Genomic DNA, 19,644 nt, shown 5'->3' with positions numbered 1-19,644 from the left:
TTTAGACTACAGTACTACAAGTACCCAGATTCAAAGCCGAAGTGACCTAACCAAACAACACCATAGAGAGATCTTCAGGGAAAAAAAATTATATGAAAGCAAATACAAAAATTTGGAAGAAGTGTCTGTTATACCAGAGGTACACATATCAAAGTAAGGGCACAAAAAACATGAAGAGGCAGGGAATTATGGCACCTCCCCCAAAACACAATAATTCTTCAACAACTGATGTTAATAAAACTTATGAAATGCCAGAAAAAAATCAAAACAACGACATTAAAGAAGCTTATTGAGATATAAGAGAACACAAATAAACAATACAAAGAAATCAGAAAAGCAATTCAAGATATGAATGAGAAATTCACCAAAGAGATATGTATGTAAAAGAACGAAACAGAAAAACTGGAATTGAAGAATTTATTGAATAAAATGAAAAGCACATGTGAGAACTTCAACAATAGACTAGATCAAGCAGAAGAAAGAATTTCAGAACTTGAAAATTTTGAAAAACACAGACAAAAATAAATAAAAAATAATTTAAAAAAAGAACAAAGCCTACATTATATATGGGACACCATAAAGAGACCAAATATTCACTATTTGGTGTCCTAGAAAGTGCAGAGAAAACCAAAGGGGGTAAAAATAAACCTGTATAACAAAATAATAGCTGAAAACTTCCCAAGTCTATCAAGAAATTTAGACATCCAGATATAGGAAAGCTCAGAGATCCCTAAATAGATAAAATTCAAAAAATCTCTATGATCCATTAAAGTCAACCTGTCAAAAGTCAAAGGCTAACACAGAATTCTAAAAACAGCAAGAGAAGAGCATCTAGTCATTACTGAGTGAACCCCCATCAGACTAACAGCTGATTTCTCAGAAGGAACTTTACAGGTCAGGAGACAATAAGATGATATATTTACAGTGCTGAAAGAAAAACAAAAAATGTCAATGAGGGATAGTATACCCAGCAAGGTTATTCTCTATAAATGAAGGAGAAATTAAGCCTTTCCCAAACAAGTAAAACCTGAGGAAATTCATGACAACTTGACTGGTCCTACAAGAAATGCTTAAGAAAGTTCTACACATGGAAGTGAAAGGAATAATATCTACCATAATATAAACACACAGAAGTATAAAACTCATTGGTAGAGTAAGTGCATAAATGAGGAAGAGAAATAACTTGAATATAACCACTGTACAGAAAACCACAAAACCACAATGATAAACCGTAAGAGAGAAAAAAGAAACAAGAATATAGAAAACAACTAGAAATCAATTAATAAAATGATGGAAATAAATGCTCAGATATCAATAATAACCTTGAATGTAAATTGATTAAACTTTCCATTTACAATATATAAACTGGCTGAATAAATTTAAACACAAAACAAGACACAACTATATGTTGCCTATAACAAACTCACCTTACCTATGAAGAGATACATAGACTGAAAGTAAAGAAATGGAAAAAGATATTTCATGCAAATGGAAACCAACAGCAAGCAGGACATAGCTACACTTATATAAGACAAAACAGACTTTACATTTAAAAAAATAAACAAAGAAGGTCATTATGTAATGATAGTAATATTGATTCAGCAAGAGGATATAACAATTCTAAACATATATGCACCCAACACTGGAGCACTCAGATATACAAAGCAAATATTATTAGATTAAAGGGAGAGATAGACTCCAATATGATAGCAGTTGTGGACTTTAATACTCTACACTCAGCAATAGACAGATCATCTAGACAGAAAATTAATAACAACAAAAAAATGGATTTAAATTGCGCTTGAGATTAAATGGCCCTAACAGACATTTACAGAACATCTCATGAAACGGCTACAGAACACACATTCTTCTCATATGGAACATTCTTCAGGATAGACCATATGTTAGCACACAAAAAAATCCCAACAATTTTTTTAAAAATTGAAATTATATCAGATATCTTATCAGAGTGCAATGGAATAAACGTAGACATCAATAACAAGAGGAACTTTAGAAACAATATAAATACACGGAAACTAATCACCATGTTCCTGAATGACATTGGGTCAAGGAAGAAATTAAGGAGAGAATCAAAAAGTTTCTTGAAACCAATGAAGATTGAAATACAACATACTACAACCAATGAGATACAGCAAAGGCAGTGTTAAGAAGGAAGTTTATAGCAAAAAATGCTCACATTTAAAAAGCAGAAAGATTTCAGATAAAAAATGTAACAATGTATCTCAAGGAACTAGAAAACTAAAAACACAAACAAATGAAATCATGTCATTTGCAACTACATGGATGGAATTGCAGGTCATTATGTTAAGTGAAAGAAGCCAGGTACAGAGAGACAAATATTGTATATTCTCATTCATATGTAGGAGCTAAAAAAGTTGATCTTATGGAGGTAGAGAACAGAATAGTAGATACTAGAGGCTGGGAAGGTTCAGGTAGCGGGGTGTGGGAATGAAGAGGGATTGGTTAATGAGCATATACATACAGTTAGATAAAAGGAATATGCTTTAATATTTAGTAGCAGAGTAGGGTGGCTATAACTAACAACAATGTATTGTATATTTCAAAATAGTTAGAAGAGAGGATTTGAAATGTTCCCAACACATAGAAATGATAAATACACAAGGTGATAGATACCCTAATACTGTAACTTGATCATTACACGTTTTACATATGTAACAAAACATGACATGTAGCCCATAAATATGTATAAATATTATGTATCAGTAAAAGCACAAAAATCTTCAATAAATGTCCACTTTTACCAAAAACTTCATACTCCCTATGAGATTGTTAGAAATGAGAGACCCAAGACCATTGTTCTTTGTAATGTAAAATCCCTGGCCATCCTAGTTCTGACCTTTAACTCTTCTACATGTTAGGCTGTTTCTCTGAAGTGGGAGTCTGTGAATGGACATCAAGGGACATGTGAACATCCCAAATTCCCTGAAACCATGTATGCACGTGTGTGTGTGTGTGTGTGTGTACGCACTTTTTTTTACAAGAAGGTCTGTAGCTTTCATCAGGATATCAGAGTAGATCTGTAACACTCATCCTTAAAAAGGTAAAGAAGACTGTGTATAGGAAGCATACTTCCTATAGTGTGCACCCAACTCCATGATACATTTACTCTTTTCATCCTCTCAAAGTCTGTAAAGACATTGTAGGCAAAGCTCATCTTGATTTCTTTCCATCTTCTATTTCTTTTCTTCACTTTCTCCTTCCCCTTGAAGCATCCTTGTCCTCTGAATTATGTCCAGGTACTCTCTGGTGAAATTATTGTCTCAAAGGTATTAATAGCAGGATGTAATGATATTTTATTTCTCACAACAATTCTTTTGTTCTACATTTAAAACACACACACAAAAAATAAGGCTTCAGCCAAAAACTAATTCTGTAAGAGTTTTGGACACTGTGGTCCCTGGATTTAAATCACTTAGGGGTCCCTCCCAGCACCTCTCTAATCCCACCAACAAGTGATGATCTGAGGCTGCCTACGGGTGTGGCTGATCCAGACAATCCTCTTCTTTAAACTACAGAAGTTTGCTAAAAGGACACAATTCTAATTCAATAGGAGAAAAACCAGCCAAACTTGTTGAGAGGTCAAATAAATTTTGGCTTATTCTCATGTCCATTTGTATTCTGCTCACATAGCCTTATCTCTAAGTTGCATAATTTTATCTCTTTAATAACTTCAGACCATACAAGAACCTGCATCAGTTACCCTCCCTACAAAGTGAAGGGGTAGGGTAAGGCCAGCATTGCTTATCTTGCATGTCCTATAAGTTAAAACAGCATCTTTTAAAAGAAAATGCAGGCAGAGGAATAATGGCCAGTTTACTAGCTCACACTGCACTTCTCCAGCACAGAGCAGCCTGCAGAGATTGTGTCTGTTCTTCCCACTGCCTGGAGAAGCCCGCTAAAAGAAGCCTCCACACTCTCTGCTTCTCCTCCTTCCTCTGGGCTGACCTACCTCTGTGTTCTCTCCTGGAAAAATCTGGAGTTCTTCTAGAACCCTCTCCACTCTCTTTTTTTTATAAATACACCCAGCATCCCAAAGGATATTAGGGTGTTCTCAAACATATATTGACTCAGCTTCTTCCTCCTGGAGAGCGGAATGTGGCCAATTATCTGTTGATGATTCTGAGGAAAAAAAAATTGGCTCTGTATAATGAAACTGCTTAAATAAGCTTGGAAAGATGAATCATTTTAGACAATCCCTGCAGCTTCCGTGAATCTCTTATGGCACTCCTAAAACCTAATCATCTCCTATATTTTGCCCACTTTTCTGAGCATCAGTGGGTGTATGTATCCTTGTTCCATTAGTATTAATGGGAATTTAGAGCACTTAAGAGGAGACAAGCCTTTCCCTAGAGATGTAATTTTGTGCATTAAGATATCAGAACATGAGAGGATACACATTGATATGTGGTGGATTCATATGATTGGCTCCATTAACACTAATGGGAATGAGGGCTATCTCTCCCTATCACACTGATGGGGCAGACGTATAAATGCTGGCGCCTCAGGAAGTCCAGGCTTTCTGACTGGCCTCACCCTTACATGTAGTTTGCTTTGGTTTTCAAATCCCGCTGGATAAATAGGGCAGAGAACCCCTGACTGAATATAGATACCAGGTCTTCACTCTGGCAGCAGTAGTTTATAGGGTATGGCTGTAAATGAATGCATGAAACTGATTCCATAAGCCACTTCTGTACAACTCATCTATGATTACATCTTTCAAAAAACAGACAAAGTAAATCAGAGATTCAATTTTTCTAGAAATAAGTTATAAAATCCTGAGGCCAAGGTAGGCGGATCATGAGGTCAGGAGATCTAGACCATCCTGGCTAACACAGTGAAACCCCATCTCTACTAAAAATACAAAAAAATTAGCCAGGCATCGTGGTGGGTGCCTGTAGTCCCAGCTACTTGGGAGGCTGAGGGGCGACAGAGCGAGACTCTGTCTCAAAAAAAAAAAAAAAAAAAAAAAAAATCCTGAACCACAAAGATCTATGGATGCATCATGCTCAAGCTACCTAGGAAACCAGCAATCCCCTTATGAGTTCACTGTGCACGTCACTCCACCCAAGCCTCACCTGTCTTCTCTCCCTTACGGTAAAAATATGTACTTAACTGTCTTTCCTTTAGTGTATTTTATCTGTCGCTCTTTCTGATATTTTCTCTCTACTTTATGTTCCATATCCTTAATATTTACTTAATTACAAAACTCCAGGCTCTGAAAACATAAAATTTAAACAAGATATAGCACTTTAAGGAGGAAGACAACATGATCAAATTATCCACTCAATGTCACTAGTCAATAAATAATAAATATCAAGGATCTAAGGAAAATTAAGCTGTAAATTTTAGCAATTAAAACCACGGAATTAGGTATCCCTGGGTTCCAATCAAATGTGTAATGTGATACGTTGGCCAAATCATTTAACCTTTCTGCTTCCATATTGGTTGACATTTAAACAAAAAAAGTCATGTCTACCCTGTAGGATTGTTGTTAAGATTTTGATTGGTAATCTATGGCCACAATAATACTGCTTAAAAACGTACAAAATCTTTGTGCCTTACAGTAATAAACATGCATTCTTATTTATGAATCTGTGGATTGGCTGGGAGGTCCTACACATCTGGCCTGGTCTTGGCTGACTCTGGCTAGCTTGCTTATGTATCTTATGTGAGTTCGTTGGTAAATCAGATCCGGCTGATTATCTTATTTATGCTACTATAACAAAATACCATTAACTGGGTGGCTTAAAACCATGGAAATTTATTTCTCATAGTTCTGCAGGCTAGGCCTGAGATCAGCATGCCAGTATGGTCAGTTTATGTTAAGGGATCATTTCCCATTTGCAGGCAGCCAGTTTCCTACTGTGTCCTCACATGGTGGAAGGGACAGGGAGTTTTGGGGGTCTCTTATGTGAGGGCACTAATCTCATTTATGAGGGTCCCACCTTCATGGCCTAATCACTTCCCGAAGGCCTCATCTCCTAAAACCATCACATTGAATGTTAGGATTTCAACATGTGAATTTGAGGGAGACACAAACTTTCAAATCATAGCATTGGTCAAGGATGGCCTCAGCTGGGATGGTTCATCTGTGCTCCATGTCATCTCTCAACCTTCAGCGGGCTTCTTCTTGCTTGTTCTCCTGGTGGCAGAAGGTCCAAGAAAGAGTGATGCCAACCTCTCCAGATTCTCAGTCCCATGCTCTTAGGTGCTGGGCAATGACCAACAGTGACTGGACCTGTGCAACTGGGCCACCAGTTGCTTCCTGTGGGAATGACAGGCTTACCACACAGCTTGAGTTTCTGGTTCATCCTACGAGATCTGACTAACGTAAATGCCATGCTTAGGAACCCAGTGTCTGTCTTTATAAGAGAAGCTGCTAAATACTAGATGATACAAAACTGGAATTGCTAGGAGTCAATCCACTAGGAGATCACCTTTGAGCAGTAGAAAATAGGACACAGGAGGGATCAGGCAAGTAAATAAATAAATGTCCTCATCATATTTCCTTTCATGGACTGCTCTATGGGCAATGTCTTTGCAACACCTGTCCAGAAATATCACATGGGGCTAAGCTCCTGCCAGACAACCTACAATTATCTATGCACAGATCATCATGAAACAATGACTAGTACAATATCCTGTGACCTTGTTTTCCACCATTCTCTGCCTCTCTTTCCTTTGTCTTCACCCTCTCTCGTACCTCTTGCAATCTTGGTCTCTGACTTTTTCTAGGCAACTCTAGCTGAAACAAATACTTTTATTGTTTATCTTGTGCATATATTGTGTATCTGTAAATTGTATAATGAATCAATGTAAGATAAACAATAATATATCACATTTGTCTAATGATTAAAGCTTATAGGAGCTACCTCCATACAAATAACATGTGTGTGTAGTCCACTCATAAAGAAAACTTGGATACTTTTATGATTAAATGGTAAAAAGTGATAAGACTGCTTCCTGCACAGTTTGGAAATAAAGCATTTAGGCAGGTATTGGGGAAAAAAAAAATTGCTTTGGTGCCACAGTTAGGTCAAGTTTTAGGTCATGCAACTGGAGATATTTTACAGAACAGATTGAGTCAGTGGAATGAATGCAACTGGCCTGCAAAGCTGTGCACCCCCTACAAACAAAGTCCAGAGTTCAGAGAACAAAGGGCTTTATTTCATAGTCTACATTTTCCAATAGCATCTAGTTGTCCTTTTATATCTGCCTTTAATCCATATCCCCCCCTTCTCAAATTGTGACTGTGTCTAAAGCATTTTCTCAAATTAAGAGATAAAAACTGATGAAAACAAAACTTCTCAGGCTACATCAATGTACTAGAAGGGGAGGGAAGTTTGCTTCCTGTCCTCTATATCTCAATATTGGAGAACCTCATATCTTCAACATCTGTGAAGAGATAGTTGTTCTTGAGTTAGAGGAGGCTGAGGGTGATGAGGTGGGCATGATCAGGGTCATGACACTATCAAGTTATCTATTGAATTATACCTTAGGTGCTGTGTCCTCTTCAGTCTAAGAAAGAAAGTATAAGGTGAGGTTTACAATATGACTTTGAGAAGGAGCCAGACCTGAGTTCAAATGTGGGCTCCCATCTTTACTAACCTTGTGATTTGGAACAAGTTGTATCATCGACCTTTCTTTAGTCCTATAATAAATAAGAACATCCTTCTGGACTAGTGTCTTAAGTAAGCTACCCCTGAGATGAAGATTCATGAGCAAATGATTTATTAAGGAATTGCTCTCAGGAATAGTGAGGGAAGCTAATAGAAAGAACCAAAGCAAGGAAGGAGAATGAATGTGAATTCCAATCTCAGCTTGATCCCAAAGGAAGCTCTAGAGTATAAATTATACCCACAGTTGGTCCTACCTCAAGGCAAATAAGCTGATCTTTCTTACTTCAGTACCGATCAGTTATTAGTTAAGGCTCGCATCTGCACTTGTAAATTAAGAATGATATCAATATTGCCGAGCTATTTGAATTATAAATTTTGTTTTTAAAACACTTAGCAAAATGTGCCTAGTGCAAAGTAAGAACGTAGCCTGTGCCAGGTTGTTTATAACAATGATTGTCACTACTATTGAAGAAACTGAGCAAGTTGCTTCACATATTTAGCCAAAGCAGACCCTTGAAACAGGAGACATGTGCTTGATTATTTTCCTTTAAAATTTCTGTCACAGAAGTGGCATGCTTATACTCCAGGTCATTTGGTACCTAAGTTCTTCTGGGTGACTCAAATTCTAAAATGAATTAGAAATAGAGTGAAGAAGCACACTACCCTTGAACCCTTGAACTTGAAACCAAGAAAGTATGAAAGGAGATCCTTTAGTATTTATTTCAAGAGGCATCCATTTCAACCTCTAGGTTAAAACAGTCCCAGGAAATTCTGTCTTTGTTTTCAGATTCTCTCCTAGGTCAACTCTGTAAATGTTTCTGGGTTTTACATTACATTCCATAGAGAAAAGCTTGAGCTGACTCTTTTGCATTTTTATGCTTGTGTGGCTTAGACCCTCTTATAGTTCCTGTTGATAGCTGCCCGTCATTCTCCCTTAGGGAGCGAGATTTAAAATATCATCAAGAATAAAGGCGCATCCACCAGAAATGTAATATCTCTAAAACTTGACCTTCTTGAAGTTCAAAAAACAGAATCACTAAATTGAAAGGAAATCCTTCTGTGTAGGGTTGACCTTATTGACTAAAATGAGGACCAGAGGTTCAATCTGCCTCCCAAGTGTGTTGTAAAGAGGAAGAACAGAAAGAAACACAAGGAAGTGGAGATGAGGCTCATTTGGTGGAATTTGGTACCACAAATGTATTGAAGGACTTCTGTGTTTACTCACTTTGTTGCCGTGAGGAAGTACCCCTGCCACCTCCCGTGTGAACCGCACTGTAACTCCTACAACCACATCCACAGGAACAATCCTCAGCAATGACTCTGAGGATAACACTCTCCTGGTATTTTTCCATATTTGTAAAATATATTTGGAACTAAAAAGTGAAGGGTCATAAAAAAGTCCAACAGTTTCATATTTAAAGAGCTAAGATCCAGGTACTTAGAAGCTTTCATCATGTTCTGATTCTTCCCCTCCTGCCATGTGTTAACTCAGAGAACGGTAGGCAAAGACAAAGTCACCTACTTTAGTGGGTGGGTTGTCACACATCTTGAGCCATGTCACAGATACCATACTAGGTGCAGGCATATTTCCTTCAAGAAGCTTGTAGTCCAGATGGGAGATAAGGCTTTCAAACTGGTTGATATAGTGCCAAATAAGTGAATTTTGTTATGGTTATATGGGTTTAGTGACTGAATAAATTATTGAGAACCAGGCTGGTCTTAATAATAATATTTGCAAGGCAAACATTATGGGGGAGGTTTATTTTGGAGAGCAGCTTTCTGTAGGCAGGCTGAGAGGAGCAGAGAAGGCATCCCATGCTTAGGAGCTGCATAAGCAATGGCACAGAAGAAGTGAGTTTATGAGACATATCTGATGCACAGTGGGCCTACCTGCAACAAAGAGTTTACAATAAAAACTTGAGATATTTTAACCAGGGCTAAATAATCTTTCAAATATTTTTGAAATGTCAATGTTTTCCCTTATTAAGCAATCACTGGTTGTTGCTTAAGTTACTATATTAATTATTTATTTCTGCGTAACCAACCACCACAGACTCAGTGATTGAAGACGATAACCATTTTATGTACTCATGATTCAGTGGAAAAACAATTTGAACTGTGTTTAACTAAGCGATTCTTCTGTTGGTCTAGTCTGGGGTCACTTATGCAGCTTGGGTCATCTGGCAGCTCAAATGGGGTGGGTGGCTTCAAATATATGCTTCTGTTTTAGAGACAATCTAAAGCAAGCTTGTCTATCCCGCAGTCCATGGGCCACATGCAGCCCAGGACAGCTTTGAATGTGGTCAATATAAATTCGTAAACTTTCCTAAAACATTATGAGATTTATACATGGACCTTATTTTAAAAAAATTAGCTCACCATGGATTATTGGTGTTAGTATATTTTATGTGTGGCCCGAGACAATTCTTCTTCCAACGAGACCCAGGGGAGCCAAACAATTGGACTCCCCTGGTCTAAACCCATAGATTCATTCATATTGGGGCACATCCTCCCCCACCCCGATTGCACTATCTCCATTTCTGAGTCTATACTCCTGCATTTCTTTTACTCTGCACTAGTGTTACTGAAAAGGGGTCCCAATTCAGATCCCAAGGGAAGGTTCTCGGATCTTGAGCAAGAAAGAATCCAAGGTGAATCCAGAATAAAGTGAAAACAAGTTTATTAAGAAAGTAAAGGAACACAAGAATGGTTACTCCATAGACAGAGAACAATGTTCCTGAAAGCAAGAGGAGGAACACATCCACCTTAGGTACAATGCTTGTTTACATATAAGATTACAAAGCAAAAAATCATGCGGAGATGTGCTCTACTACAAAGGCTCATGACAAAGGATTGTTAATCTTTGTGTAACTACTGTCTACTGCAAGAATCTATATTATTACTGTTAACATGAAACTTATTCTTAAACTAAGAATGCTTTTGTTCCTAAGATATAGGAACATCAATCAGGGCATTTCCTGGGTCTGTTAAGTCCTGGATCTAGAAAGTCCTGGGTCTGTTCAGTAAACATTATTAACCTGTTCCCTTAACCCAAACTTCTTGTGACTAAGAATGCCTAACTTTCTGGGAATGCAGCCCAGCAGGTCTCAGCTTCATTTTACTCAGCCCCTATTCAAAATGAAGTGGCTCTGGTTTGAAACTTTCTGACACTAGGTGGGATCTGGTTCACTGATTTTGCTTTTCCATGAGTGCCATGGGGAAGTCTCTGATGCCCTCAAATGGTATCAAGAGAGATAAGAGTAGTGGGTCTGAAGAAAAAACATATATCTTTTGCCACAATGAAGAAATTCTAAGTGAGATATTAAAATTAGAGATAAGTCTATCCCACTTACCCAACCTTAAAATAGATTATCCCAGCCGAGTGTGGTGGTTAGTACCTATAGTCCAACTACTTGGGAAACTGAGTTGGGAGGATCACTTGAACCTAGGAGGTCAAGGCCAGCCTGGGCAACATAGTAATACCCTGCCTCTTAAAAAATCCCTTAGCATCAGGAATGTTCTGGAATGTTTAGGTCAAGAAGAGATCAACACAGCTTGTTCAGTATGTTACAGTAAGACACAGAAAGAGTCCATAGTCTTAGGAGAACATCGCCATGATGAGCCTGAACAACAGTGGTGACATTTTTTATTCATTAGGGAGAAAACAAATCTACATGGTCCTGTTACACATCTGCAGGCTCTGGCACAGGTATGAAAAGGACAATTATCAGTATTTTGTCCACTTTTCTCCTTTTGGGCTTAAGCAGGAGATTCACAGCATACCAGCAGCACCTTTTCTTCTTTACACCTGCAATATAATTTGTCAATATCTGAAAGTAATATTTATTTTCATTTACTTTCAGTATGAAAATCTAATTCCTTAACCTCCCAATATTTGAAAAAGTTGCCACTTAGTGGTCTGAAACAGAATCTAAATAAAGGGTGCCCAAATAAGCTGAAATTGTTTATGTGCTGTCTAAAGGAATCCTAAAAAACCTTTTAAACAGAGAGAATACGTTTATCTCAGTACTCTGCCTACAGTCACTTACTCAAAGGTGCTGTGGAAGGGTCCTCAATGTGTTTCAGAAATGCTAATTCATTTACTTCTCAAATATCTTTATTAAATCTATAAGGAGAAAGAATGTACTGCCATTTTTTAAAAAGAACTGCATTGGCATCTGCTTATATCCCCTTTGGCCTCAACCCTGTGGTGCACTTTGGCCTGACATCTGAATGTCAACATTTGCATCTCATTGCCTGAGGGCTTCTCTTGCTACCATACTTCTCTGCCCTTGTGCACAGCAGGCAGAAAGGGCTGGAGAATTAAGTTTCCCAGGAGTAGTCATCAACCAATGACTGACAAAAATCAAAAATCAGTTTCCCACCTCCAGCTCCTTCTTGCCCCTGGCGGGATGACTCTGAGGCCCATATTCTCTACTGGCCCCCAGAGTTACCCAAAGCATTAAATTCCAGTGGCACACAGTGGCACCAATCTTGACGATCCACCCTATATCACCTGCTTTGATGTCCTGGTGCTTCTTGGGATTATCTCCTAAATAAACCACCTGCAAATCCTTGCCTATGATTCTTCTTCTGGGGGAAGCAAAACTAAGCCAAACCGTTTGTCTTTAAATCAGATCTATTCTGATATTGGAGTCCAGAACTGCTTCCATAAGAACATGATCTTTTTTCTATATTTAGAATTGTGGAGTTTATAAATTAGAAGAGAACGTAGAGAATTTTTTTCTAAACACTTCATTCTACAGATGAGAAAACAGGATCAGAGAGGTGTAGAATTTGCAGACATGAAGCTTCTTGGTAAAGTGAAGCATTATTTTGTTCCCAGAACAGCTCTGTCTATACACACTAAGCCATACCATATTGATTGTTTTGAGAGCATCTATACATTTTTTCTTATTGAATATGACATAATTAAAATAAAATATACTTTATACTTATTGGAGTATAAAATAATGTACTCCAATAAGGAGTATATTGGAGTATAAAATAATATACTCCAATAAGGGAGAGAGACAAACTTACACATAACAGGAAAAATGGGCCAGAAGAGAAGATAGGGAAGGAGTAGAAGAAGAGAAAAGCAGGTTAGGTAAGCAGAGGAAGGTTAAACTGAATGAAGTGGCCCTCAGTTTCAGACAACCACTGGAATCACTTCAGTACCTTTTAAAAATACTGAATTCTGGATCCATTCCACAGGGATCCTGATTTAATTAATTTGGTGTGCAGCCTTGACATAGGAACTTAATAAAAAAGTTGACTCTAATGGGTAGCCAAGATTGAGAACCACTGGTTTGGTGTAACAAACAATTCTTCCATTATTGAGATAAGAAATCATGTTGCTTCAAGGAAGACCTCTCAGAAGGCAAAAGAGCCTCCAAAAATATTTAAAAATTTGAAAAAGAACAAAAATTATAAAAATGTTTGAATTTTTTAAAGTTTACATTTAACCAGTGAACACTTATAAACGGCACCATGCAATATATTACAATTAACTTACAGTGCTTCTTGTAGGCCAAAAAATGGCTCCAAAGGAGTTCCATGTCCTAATTGCTGGGACCTGTGAGTACAGTACCTTACATGATAGGTGGGACTTTGCAGGCGTAATTAAATTAAGGATCCTGAGAGGAGGGGATATTATGCTGGATTATCTGAGTGAGCCCAGTGCAATCACAAAGATCCTTATAAAAAGGAGTCCCGAGTTTCAGAGTCAGAAAAGGAGATGTGAAGATAGGAGCAGAGGTTAGAGAAATGCCACTGTTGGAAGAGAGACGCATGCCTTTATAAGCTGGAAAAGGCAAGGAAGGGATTTTCCTCTAGAGCCTCCAAAAGGGATGCAGCCCTGTCAACACCTTGATTTAGCCCTCTAAGAAACATTTTCAAACTACTGACGGTCAGACTTGTAAGATAATACACTTGTGGTGTTTTAAGCCACAGAGTTTGTGGTAAATTGCTAGAGTGGCAGTAGTAAACTAATGCAAGGCTGGTGGTGTGGTCTATTAATCAGTTAATTTTAAAGTTGTTTGATAGACATTTCCTTTCATTTCTATATCCCAATGCCATCCCCATAAGTAATGTAAAAGGCAAAAGATTTATACGATTATGAAGAGAAACTAGAGCATAAGTAATGTAATCTACAGATAATTTTGAAAAATCTAAAATAAAAACCCTTTGAGACAGTATAGCCCAGGCCAAATGACCCTCTTGGCCCTCAGTCATAAGCTCTGATTCCAAGGGCAGAAGATGATGTTGCGGATGATATAAAAATAGGACATATGCTGACATCTGCCTAAATATTGTGCCCAAAAAAGAGACTTAGAGATTGTAAGCAAACATTTGTTTATTTATTTATCTATTCATCCATTCATTTATCCATTCAACCAATACTATTGGATCCTGCTATTGTGTTGTGTAGGGGGCATGATCTAGTACAGTTAGGGTTGCCAGGTAAAATACCAGATACCCAGTTAAACAAATTTTAGAAAAACAACAAACAATTTTTTGCATAAATGTGTTCCAAATATTGCATTATGTTTATGTTGAAATATTATTCGGCGTTTATCTAAAATTCAAGTATAACTAGGCATGTGGTATTTGTATTTGCTATATTTGGCAACCCCAGGCATAGTAGTTCTGAGCCACAGGATACACTGCTGTGCTCCTGGTAATTTCTTACTATTTTTTGTGAATAACCTATTTCAATAGAAATTAGGCTGGATTTTCTCTCATGCATTTTATTCTGATGTGTAGTTTTGCTCCAAAGAAAGACTAGACTGTAACAGGTCATTGAGTCAATCAACTAATATATTTTATGCCCACTATGGGCCAAGCATCATTCTAGCTGCTAGAAGTAAAATGTTGATTGAGCCAGGTAAAGTCCTTGTTCTCAAGGAGCATGTTTCTTTCTTATTATGATGGTTGAATAAATTATCATAGTGCTAGACGACACAGTAGGTGTTCAGTAAATGTTATAGAATGACTACTTTGAGTACTGGTGACTTAACGCTCTATCTTCAAGAGGCTCAACATCAAGTAAGCAGGTTAGTCCTACCTGCATTGTTCTGTCATACGCCCAGGAAGAGAGACCTCACTAGGTTCTATTCTTCTTCAGTGAGATAAGTTTCTAAGTGGCAGTTCAGGGAGTGAAGTATGGTGGACTCTGTGATGTTTGTTTGTAAGCCAAAAGCCCCTGATGAGACATTGCATTTTTTTTTTTTTTTTTTTTTTTACCTTTTTAACCCTTTATAGAGATGACCATAATTCCTTACAGGTGGGAGTCCTAGTCATTCAAATGTTGCCATTCACAAGTTCACTTATTGAAATACAATTTATTGAAGTACTTACCATGCATGAAGGAGATAAACTTGTTTTCACAGTTGATTGATTTTTATTTGTTGATCTTATATCCTGAATTCTTGCTGAATTTTATTTGCTTTGATACATCTTTGTAGATTCGTTTTTTTATTTTAATTTTTAATTTTTATGGGCATATTTTATGGTAAATTCTAACACATTTTAATTTATAATAGGTATATATATTTATGGGGTACATGAGATATTTTGATATAGGCATACAATGTGTAATAATCACGCCAGGATAAATGGGGTATCCATCAACCCAAGTGTTCATCATCTCACTGTGTTATGAACTTTCAAGTTGTACTCCCTTGGTTGTTTTAAAATGTACAACAAATTACTGCTGACTGTAGTCACTCTGTTTACTATCAAATACTATATATTATTCATTGTATCTAACTATATTTTTGTACTCATTAATCATCCCTACTCTTCTCCTTACCCGACTACCCTTCCTAACCTCTGTTAACCATGATTTTACTCTCTTTCTCCATGAGTTCAATTCTTTCAACTTTTAGTTCCCACAAATGAGTGACAACATGCAATGTTTGTCTTTCTGTGCCTGGCTTACTTCACTTAACATAATGTCTTCCAGTTCTTTCCATGTTGCAAATGACAGGATCTCTCTTTTTTTTTTTTTTTTGAATGGAGTCTTGCCCTGTCTTCCAGGCTGGAGTGCAGTGGCGCAATCTCAGCTCACTGCAACCTCCGTCTCCCGGGTTCAAGCAATTATCCTGCCTCAACCTCCCAAGTGGCGGGATTACAGGAACCCACCATCAGGCCCAGCTAATTTTTGCATTTTTAGTAGAGACAGGGCTTCACCATGATGGCCAGGCTGGTCTCCAACTCCTGACTTCAGGCGATCCACCTGCCTTGGCCTCCCAAAGTGCTGGGATTACAGGTGTGAGCCACGATGCCTGGCCTCATTTTTTTTTTTTTTTATGACAGAATTAGTACTCCATTGTGTATATTTACCACATTTTTTTATCCATTTCTCTGTTGATGGATACTTAGGTTGACTCCAAATCTCGACTATTGTGAATAGTGCTACAATAAGTGTGGGAGTGCAGATATCTCTTTCATATACTGATTTCCTTTCTTTTGAGTATATACCTAGAAGTGCAATTTCTGCATCACATAATAGCTCTATTTTTAGTGTTTTGAGGGACCTCCATACTATTCTCCATAGTGGCTGTAGTAATTTATATTTCCACCAACCGTGTACAAGGGTTTCTATTTCTTCACATCCTCACCAGTATTCGTTATTGCCTGTCTTTTGGATAAAAGCCATTTTAACTGCGACGACAGGATATCTCATTGTAGTTTTGATTTGCATTTCTCTGATCAGTGATGTTGAGCACTTTTCATATACCTTTTTGCAATTTGTCTGTCTTCTTTTGAGAAATGCCTATTTATATCTTTTGCCCATTTTAAATTGAATTATTAGATCTTTTTTCCTGTTGAGTTGTGTGAGCTCCTTACATATTCTGGTTTTTAATCCCTTATCAGATGGATAGTTTGCAAATCGTTGTCTCTCATTCTGTGAGTTGTCTCTTCATTTTGTTGACTGTTTTATGGTTTTCTTTTGTGTTTTTTGGATTTTTGGTGGGTTTTTTGTTTTGTTTTGTTTTTTACTGTGCAGAAGCTTTTTAACTTGATATGATTAATTTCATTTGTCCATTTTTTATTTGGTTGACTTTTTTGGGGGGCATTACTCAAGGAATTTTTCCCTAGACCAATGCCCTGGAGAGTTTCCCCAATGTTTTCTTTTAATAGTTTCATAGTTTGAAGTCTAAGATTTAAGTCTTTAATCCATTTTGATTTGATTTTTGTGTATGGTGGCAGATAGGGGTCTAGTTTCATTCTTCTGCATATGAATGTTCAGTTTTCCCAGCACCACTTATCGAAGAGACTGTCTTTTCCCCAATGCATGTTCTTGGCAACTTTGACACAAATGAGTTAACTGTAGATGTATGGATCTATTTCTGCATTCTCCACTTTGTTCTATTAGTCTGTGTGTCTGTTTATTTGCCAGTACATATGCTGCTTTGGTTACTATAGTGCTGTAGCATAATTTGATGTCAGGTAACATGATTCTTCTGGTTTTGTTCCTTTTCCTCAGGATGATTTTGGCTAGTCTAGGTCTTTTGTGGTTTCATGTACATTCTAGGATTATTTTTTCTATTTCTGTGAATAATGTAATTGGTATTTTGATAGGAATTGCATTGAATGTGTAGACTGCTTTGAGCAGTATGGACATTTACACAATATTGATTCTTCTAACCGATTAACATGAAATATTTTTCAAATTTGTGTTTTCTTCAATTGCTTGCATCAGTGTTTTATAATTTTCATTGTAGAGCTCTTCAACTTCTTTAAATAAGTTTGTACCTTGGTATCTTGTTTTATTTGTAGCTATTGTAAATGAAATCACTTGCTTAATTTCTTTTTCAGATTGTTTGCTGTTGGCATATAGAAATGCTACTGACTTTTGTATGTTGACTTTGTATCCTGCAACTTTATTAAATTTGTTTATCCATTCTAATAGTTTTTTCAGGTTTCTAAATATAAGATCATATTATCTGCAAAGCAGGAAAATTTGACTTCTTCCTTTTTAATTTGGATGCCCCTTATTTCTTTTTCTTGACTGATTACTTTAGTTAGAACATCTGGGACTATGTGGGATAACAATGGTGAAAGTGGACATCCTTGTCTTGTTTCTTAATCTTAGAGGAAAGGTTTCCATTATTTTTTCGCATTTAGTATGATGCTAGCTGTGGGTCTGTCATATACGGCTGTTGCTGTGTTGAGGTATGTTCCTTCTATATTCAGTTGTTTGAGGGTTTTTATAATGAAAGGATGTTAAATTTTATCAAATGCTTTTTCAGTATCAATTAAAATGATCACATGGTTTTTACCTTTTATTATGTTAATGTGACTTATCATGTTGATTGATTTGCATATATTGAATCATGCTTTTATCCCTGAAATAAATCCCACTTGGTCACGATAAATTATCATTTTAATGCACTATTGAATTCAGGTTGCTAGTATTTTGTTGAGGATTTTCGCATCAGGGTTCATCAGAGACATGGTCTTATTTTCTTTTTTCGATTTTGTCTTTGTCTCATTTTGACATCAGGGTAATATTGGCCTCATAGAAGTAGTTTGGAAGTATTTCTTCCTCCTCTATTTTTTGGAATAGCTGGAGTAGGGTTGAAATTACCTCTTTAAATATTTGGTAGAATTCAGCAGTGAAGATATAGGGTCCCGTGCTTTGCTTTGCTTGGATTCATTTGATTATGGCTTCAATCTCATCATTTGTTATTTGTCTATTCAGGCTTAGGATTTCTTCATGATTCAAGCTTGATAGATTGTATGTGTCTAGGAAATTATTCACTTCTTCTAGCTTTTCCAATTCATTGGCATACAGTTGCTCACAGTAGTCTCTAATTATCCTTTGAATTTCTGTGGTATCAGTTCTAATATCTCCTTTTCATGTCTGGTTTCATTTCTTTGGTCTTCTCTCTTTCTCTAGAGTGGCTAAAGGTTTGTCAATTTTGTTTATCCCTTCAAGAAACCAACTTTTCGTTTCATTGATCTTTTATATTTTTTAGTTTCAATTTCACTTATTTCTGCTCATATATTTATTATTCTCTTTCAATCAATAATTTCGAATTTGGTTTGCTCTTGCTTTTCTAGTTATTTAATATTTATTGTTATGTTGTTTAATTGAAGATTTTCTACATTTTTGATGTTGCTTATTGCTATAAACTTTCTACTTAGTCCTGTTTCTACTATAGCCTATAGATTTTGGTATGTTGTGTTTCCATTATCATTTGTTTCAAATAATTTTTAAATTTTCTGCTTAATTCTTCATTGACCCACTGGTAATTCAGGAGCATATTGTCTAATTTCCATGTATAGTTTCCAAAGTTCCTCTTGTTACTGATTTCTAGTTTTATTCCATTGTTGTCAGAGAAGATACTTGATATAATTTCTTTTAATTTTTAAAGACTTGTTTTGTGACCTAATGTATGGCCTATTCTTGAAGATGATCCATAAGTTGAAGAGAAGAATGTGTATTCTGCAACCAGGGGATGTAGTGTTCTGTGAATATCTATTAGGTCCATTTGGTCTATAGCCCAGATTAATTATGATGTTTCTTTGATTATTTTTTGTCTGGATGATCTGTCCAATGCTGAAAGTGGAGTGTTAAAGCCTCAAGCTATTTTTGTATTGGAGTCTACCTCTCTACTTCTCTTTAGCTTAATAATATTTGCTTTATATATCTGGGTGCTCCAGTGTTGGAAATATATATATATTATATACACACACACACACACACACACACACATATATAATTGTTACATCCTCTTGCTGAATTGATTCCTTTATCACTGTATAATGACCTTCCTTGTCTTTTTTTGTAGTTTTTTACAGAAATCTATTTTATCTGATCTCAGTATAGCTACTCCTGCTCTCTTTTGGTTTCCCTTTGCATGGAATATCTTTTTCCAGCCCTTTATTTTCAGTCTATGTGTGTCTTTATAGATGAAGCATGTTTATTGTAGGCAACAGACCAATGAATCTTCTAGGGTTTTTCTAC

At 36.7% G+C, this 19,644-nt stretch overlaps 1 long non-coding RNA gene across 1 annotated transcript in view; it reads left to right on the top strand.

The window, feature by feature from the left end:
- Positions 1-5,095: 5,095 nt before the first annotated feature.
- LOC129052069 (uncharacterized) overlaps positions 5,096-19,644 on the top strand; it is a 48,184-nt gene continuing 33,635 nt past the window's right edge. Inside the window, exon 1 of the long non-coding RNA XR_008516806.2 lies at positions 5,096-5,136. This is a non-coding gene — a long non-coding RNA (uncharacterized LOC129052069). The remainder of the gene's footprint in view (positions 5,137-19,644) is intronic.

This window comes from Pongo abelii, chromosome 21 (genome assembly GCF_028885655.2).
Source record: "Pongo abelii isolate AG06213 chromosome 21, NHGRI_mPonAbe1-v2.0_pri, whole genome shotgun sequence".
NCBI lineage: Eukaryota > Metazoa > Chordata > Mammalia > Primates > Hominidae > Pongo > Pongo abelii.
The sequence above is the reverse complement of the archived record's forward strand: the minus strand, read 5'-3'. Positions and strand labels throughout refer to the sequence as shown.